Source organism: Corvus brachyrhynchos, unplaced genomic scaffold (assembly GCF_000691975.1).
Source record: "Corvus brachyrhynchos isolate BGI_N302 unplaced genomic scaffold, ASM69197v1 scaffold281, whole genome shotgun sequence".
Taxonomy (NCBI): domain Eukaryota; kingdom Metazoa; phylum Chordata; class Aves; order Passeriformes; family Corvidae; genus Corvus; species Corvus brachyrhynchos.
The window spans coordinates 3,346,677-3,352,966 of record NW_008236509.1 but is presented as its reverse complement, the minus strand read 5'-3'; the positions used below and the strand labels follow the sequence as shown (position 1 = coordinate 3,352,966).

Here is a 6,290-nt window from a genome sequence, read left to right as displayed (position 1 = left end):
GTCCTCCACAGGGCAACAGGCACAAAGTTTGCTCCTCAGCCCCAGAGCGCTTGATTGTTTCTTCCCTTTCCTTTTCAGTAAAAGCTGAAATTCAGTAGAAGCTGATGAGACCACCATGGAGAAATGCTGGTTCACCACACTGGCTAGTACCAGCTTGATCTGGCTCCAGCTCCAGGATGTGCAGCCTACAGACACAGTAAAGAAAAGAAATATTCTGAAAAGGATGAGTCAGTTGGAGGCCAGTGGGGAGAGGATGTGGGATCTGACTGGAATTAAAAAAGTTATGAGGCTACACGTTGTTTAGAGCTCTGCCAGGGGAGAAACTCAAACACGCGAAACGCTTTGTCATCTGGCATAATTATGTTGCTTTGCTGATTAGCTGGTAAACTCTTTTCAAAATGCTTTTAGACAATAGTAAGTTCATGAAATATAAAAACGTCCTGCTGACACCACAGGCAAAGACCTGCTTTACATGTTATTGCAAACTGTCTTCCCCAGAACCCCACTAGAGTGTTGAACAGCCATGAAATTGTTTTTTGGTACGTATTAGATGATTTACCCATTAAAACAGTTGAGGTATCTTCACACCTTCACTTCTGTGCTGTAAGCTGATGTGAGCTGTGAGTACACCCACAGTGTACTCTGGATTTCTCAGCTTGATTTTCCGTATGTTGCACTGATTGGGACACCAGCAGTTTTGCATGGAGCTTCTTCACTCACTCCTCCGGCCAGGTACCAACACATCCTTCCTGGCTCTTCTGGGAAGCAGTGCCCAGCATTTGTGTAATTTGCAAAGCAGATAACTTTCGAAGATTTGAAGTTTTGGCCGTAAGGTTCTTTGAATAAATAATGCCAGAATTACTTCTGTTTGTTGTGTGGAAATGTATACATCCCATTCCCCCTTTATAAAGAGCTGATCTACCCAGTCCTACTTCCCAGCCTGGTGGGGAGAGTCCGTGCTCATTTGTGGAGCACCTCCAAGCAGGGGGTTGGGAAGGAAATGCTGCTGACACAGGCTGTGACTGGCTATCCTTTACAATTGTGTCATGTCTGCCTTTCCCGCATTCCTTCATCTTTCCTTCATTGAACCTGGTCATTCACAGGGATGCTGATGTAAACTGTGTAACTGGTCACGGGACAGATGGGTGTGCACAGGTGAGCACAAAGCCCAGCTGATTGCTGCCTCCTCTTGAAGGAACAGGTCCCTGTCTCATGTGGGGATAAATGAGCCACCAGTTCAATCAGACTAAACCAGAACAGGTAATTTCCCTGAGTTATCTCCTGTAATCTTTAGTGGGAAGCAGGGAAGTATCGGCAGTGTTTTATTGCTCTCACTGACATGGTGTGAGAGGTTATTCCCCAGCTGCCTGGGATGGTTAGCAAAGGGCCTGAAGGGGGCTCAGAGCCATTAGCAGCTTTCACTGAGGGCTTGTAGAGGACCTTTACACTGGGAAAAGAGGCACTGGTGAGTTTTAGACAAGGCAACCTGGCTTTCACCCCAGGAAAGTGCTGGAACAAATAATCACACAACTATTTGTAGACACCCGGGGCAGGGAGCTACCAATAGGGATTTGTCAAGAACAAACTGTGTTAAATCACTCCTGTTATTTTCCATGACAGGTGAAGTCCTGCCACGTGGAGAGAAGCGCTGGATGTACACCTGCCTCCAGTTTTCTCTCACTTCAGGAAGGTAGTGCTTCTCAGGAAGTTTTCTTGAACAAGGCTGGGCAATGTGGATTGGATGAAGAGATTCTGCAAACCCCCAGTGACAACAGGAGCGGAGTAGTGGATCCAGTGCCAGTTTGAACTAGCAATGGGTTGGACTCATGGATGGTCAGCCTCGCAGCCGGCCGCTGCTAAATTGTCATTCCTGTCCCGGATAGCAGAACTGGTATTACCCAGGTCCAGTCTCAGATGACCCAAAGCAAAGAGGAGCAGGGAGGTGGGATGGCATTCAGGAGGACCATGGTGGCCTGGAAGGAGAGATGTGCAATGGTAGCGTGATGCAACCAGGGATGGGATGAAGCACAGCCAGGTGGGTGCCATGCCCCCATTTGGATGTTTTGCTTCAGGAGCAACAGAGAGGCTTGAAGAGCCTTCAGAGCTGAGTGCTGAAAATTACGAAAGACCTGGAAAATACAATTTATGAGGAACAGATCAATGACCTGGAGTTGCTAAGCTTAAAGAGGAGAAGGTGCTGAGGAGGAAGAGACTATGACAACCTTCAAGTACATTAAAGATGGTGATAAAGGGGGAAGACTTGCTGTCTGTTTCTCTCGGGTAGGGCTGGAGCTAATGGGCTCATTGCGTCACAAAGGGATTCGGTACAAACCAAAGGCGTGTCTTCCCTGACAGCAAGGCCAATGAGACGTCAGGACAGGCTGCTGGGATGGGCCATGGGAGTCTCAGGGACCCAGGGGATCTTGTCTTGGTGCAGAGGGATGGTCCAGATGATCCACTGATATTTCTGCCCTTTTAAAATTTTTATAATGCCATAAAACAATCCTATGGGTTTCATTAGGATACCTCCTGAAACAAAAATTCCTCCTTGGTCTTGTTCCTCTGCCACAGCTCACCTGTGTGATGCTGCGCTCTGGCGAGAAGTGGGTGTGAAACGCTGCTGCTGGGATGTGTGGCTGTCGTACACCTCCGCTCCAAAGTGCAAATAACTCCCCGGGCTGCGAGCCGGGGGCCGAGCCCGTGGTAAGCCAGGGGCTCTGACTGATGAATTTTCACAGCAGGTGAGAGCAGCAGGAGACACAAACATTACAGATTTCATGTACGGATAGTAGCACTCAGGAAGACAAATTGAGTGAATACCTCAGGATGTGGCTGCTGGGTCAGCCTCCAGCATTACCCAGTGGCAGACAAATCCCTGCCCTCAGCCTTGGCATGAGGCACCTACTGAGATGGAGGGGGTGACACTGCTCCTGTGGCCAGCTCCCAATTTTCCTCATTACCTGCTCTGAGATTCTCTCAAAGATAAGAGACTCCTGTGCAAAGCCGCTAATTTAGTCCCAGCAAACAAGAAAATAAGTCTGGATGTGAAAGGCTGGTAGGGTTTTGACAACATGCATGTAGAGGTTGGGCGACTAGTCTTAATTAGGCCATCTTTGTTTACATTTGATGTTTATCAGCTAATTGGCATGGCAAGGTGTGAGTCACACGGCTTCCCTCTGGCATGAAATCAGTTCGCAGGAGAAAAACTGGGAGAACAAATGATCCCAATTATAAGAAAACCCACTGTGCTAATTACCATCCCACGGACTGCGGAGCCTCCCACCCGCGTCCTTGCCCAGCCGCCCGCCCCGGCGTCTCCCCAGCGCGGGCGCAGCTCCGGCACACTCCTCCCGCCCGGGCGCCCGGCCCCTCGCCCTGCCCGGGACCCTCCTCTGGCACTGCGGGAGCAAAGGTGATCCTTCACCAGCTGCTCATTTCATGCCCCACAGCATTTCTTGGGGACTAAGCCTGCTGCCTACGCTGCTGCCCTCTTTATTTCCTCCTCCATGCTTTTTTTGTTCGGATTGGTGGAGACCACGTTGCAGCAGCAGCAGCTCATGGGGAATATCTCATGCTTCCAACATTGTGACACCCACCAAGTCAAAGCCTCGGTGTTTGCTACTGTGTAGCTGGACCGGAACCTCACTGCTGGGCTAATTAAAAGCTGCAGTCCGACCTTGCCTTGACTCTTTCTTCCCTCCCTTCCCCCTCTTAAAAATATTTCTACACCACCCATAGGTTGACCGGTTTCGTGCTCTACCCTCCTACTGCCACGGCACTTCGTTGCACGTGCTCAAACATATTTTAGGTACGTATGTGCATATGTACTTACTGTAAATCTCCACCTTTCTCGCTCTGTCTCCCCCTCTCTCCATCCCTCAGGGAGATGTGCTGCCCCTATACCCTTTCAGGCCTTTCCCCTATACACTGAGGGTCCAGTGCGCAGGAATGTTTCTTGGCTGCCCTTGAGTTGAATGATGATCCTGGAGGCTTGGAAAAGCCACAAAGCTCAATGCTCTCTGTCTCCCTGTGTCTCTCTTGTCTTCCCTTCTTAGTAGGGGTAACAGATGGCTGAGGCTTTCACCAACAGTCCCGAACACATTGTCACTCCCAACTGAAAGTGAAATATTCAGTGGCATTTAAATTAAATAGACTCTAATGCTTCAGTAATATTAATTACGGTTTCATTCATCCCTGGCCTAATAAATCAACACATAAAGATAGGATGATCCTGTGGCTGGCAGCAAAGCAGGGCTATTCTGCCCTTTGTAAGGTTATGCACACAAAGCCCCCATTCTTATAGGGACATGATGGCCCCCTCAAACATCTGTGCTCAGCACCACTTGAGGAGAAGCCAAAGTGGTAACATTTAAACTTTTCTTGTCCAATTTGTCCACGCAACGGGGCTCAATTCAACAAGAACGTGCAAGTTAAAATTATAAAACCCATGTTAAGTGGATGAAAACTTTTCAGCGTTTCGGCCAGGGGGTCCAGATTTATTCTGGCAGCTCCAGGAAGCCAAGGGCAGGGCATCCATTCTCACTGCTGAATTTGTTACCCCAGCTTCAACCTTTAAAAGAGGGGGTTGGGGGTGGAGAAGGTTGGAAGGGTTTGAAAACCTCACGGTGCTAAGCTAAATTTCAAGATTTGGGGAGGCCCTGGGCAACAATTTTTCACACAATTTTTGGTGTGAATACCACAGGGGAAATAGGCTCTGTATTTCACCAACAACAGGTTTTCCCCCCTCACTGCTATACATATGTAAAAGGAGGCTAATAAAACGGTTGAAGAAAAGATCGCTGCTAGTAAATCTTCTGGAGACAAAACCCTCCACTTGTGATGCTTCAAAGCTGCCCAGAGCTACCAGTTTACCCCAAAAGTCCCAACTCAGGGCTGCTGATTGGAAAATAAAAAGCCCTGTGCATAAAAACTTCACTCCAATTGTTATGCAGTGAATGTGACATTTACATACAGCAGCTTTGCTTGACCAAATGACTCCCAAGTACACAAACGAAGAGCTTGTCACCTATAGCTTGGCTCCTTTGGAAAGGTCCAGCTACAGTAGGTTTACAATGAAAATAAGTATATTATAATGACAAAGCAATGCCATATCTTGTAAGTGCATCACAGAAAGCTGAAGCAGCTGAAAAAAGTAAATGAAACGGGAATAAAGAAAAGCCACAGAGGGAAGGTGTGCCTGAGCAGCAGCCCTTCTGGGAGGCAGGGCAGAGAGCAGCCCCTGCGCGGCGCGGTGCCGCCTGCGCTGCGGGCTCACACGGGGGCTGCGGCGGGCACCGGTGCCGAGAGCAGCGGAGCGGAGCCGGCTGCTGCACGCAGCGCACACCGGAGCGCCCGGCCCCGCTCCTCGCCGGGCCAGCGCCTCTGGGGCCGCGCAACGGGGCTGTGCCCAAGAGCCGACCTGTGCTTAGGCGCTTAACAAAGGGATTTTCAGAGCCAATTCCTTAAGCAGAAAACTATTTAAACTACCCTGTGACTAAATGCTGAGGAGCTTACCCTAAATTCTCCCAGGTGGAGGTTTCCACTAATCCTGCTGGCCTGCATCATGCCTCTTGTGGTTCGTGCTGAGCCAGTAACACCAGAGCTGTGTAGTGCAGGTATTTCTGTCCAGGTGTTTGACCGATGGTATCTGCTACTGTCAGCCTGGGCTTATCCCACTTAAACCCCATTAGCTGCTTGGATAAGCCCTCCCTGTCGTTTATGTCTATCCGTTTGAGACCTTTTTGTGTGCTTTCTCTAGGGGTCCCAAAAATGACTGTATTTTATGAAGACACTTTCTGACAACACTGCTTTTCTGTAGCCAATGTCCAGCCCAGCACCTGGGGACCTGCATGGTCAGGCTCATCTAGTTTTGGAGATGTGCTTCAGGCTGCTGGGCAGCTGGCACCAGGCTGCCCATTGACTGGGGTGTGCCTGCACAGCTTTGGCCGCCCTGGTAGCAATTTTGACGTCAGTGGTTTCGACCTGAAGTTCAGAACAGTCATGTGTCCCCTGTGTTCAAAGCACAGGTCTGGGGATGCCTCATGGGAGGCAGAAGCCTCTTTTGCATGAGGAGGAAGTCTGACACCAAAGATGGGTGCCGATGGGCCACTGATGGCCCCTGCCTTGACTCCAGGAGAGAGCACAAAACAGGGTCCTGGTGGTGAGGCCGGCACTGAGTGAGAGGCAGAACAAGAACAGGACTGCAGGCAAGCAGCCAGAGGCCCCACAACTGGAAAGAAAGATGGGAAGGGGCTATGCCCAGGGAGTGGGGGGCCTGGGGAAGGCTGTCA

The 6,290-nt window shown here is 49.9% G+C and overlaps 1 long non-coding RNA gene across 1 annotated transcript in view; it reads left to right on the top strand.

Annotated features, from left to right (window-relative positions):
- The window catches only part of LOC108444723, a 25,433-nt gene extending 23,176 nt beyond the window's left edge, over positions 1 to 2,257 (top strand). The window contains exon 2 of the long non-coding RNA XR_001859375.1: positions 1,621 to 2,257. This is a non-coding gene — a long non-coding RNA (uncharacterized LOC108444723). The remainder of the gene's footprint in view (positions 1 to 1,620) is intronic.
- The last annotated feature ends 4,033 nt before the right edge of the window (positions 2,258 to 6,290 follow it).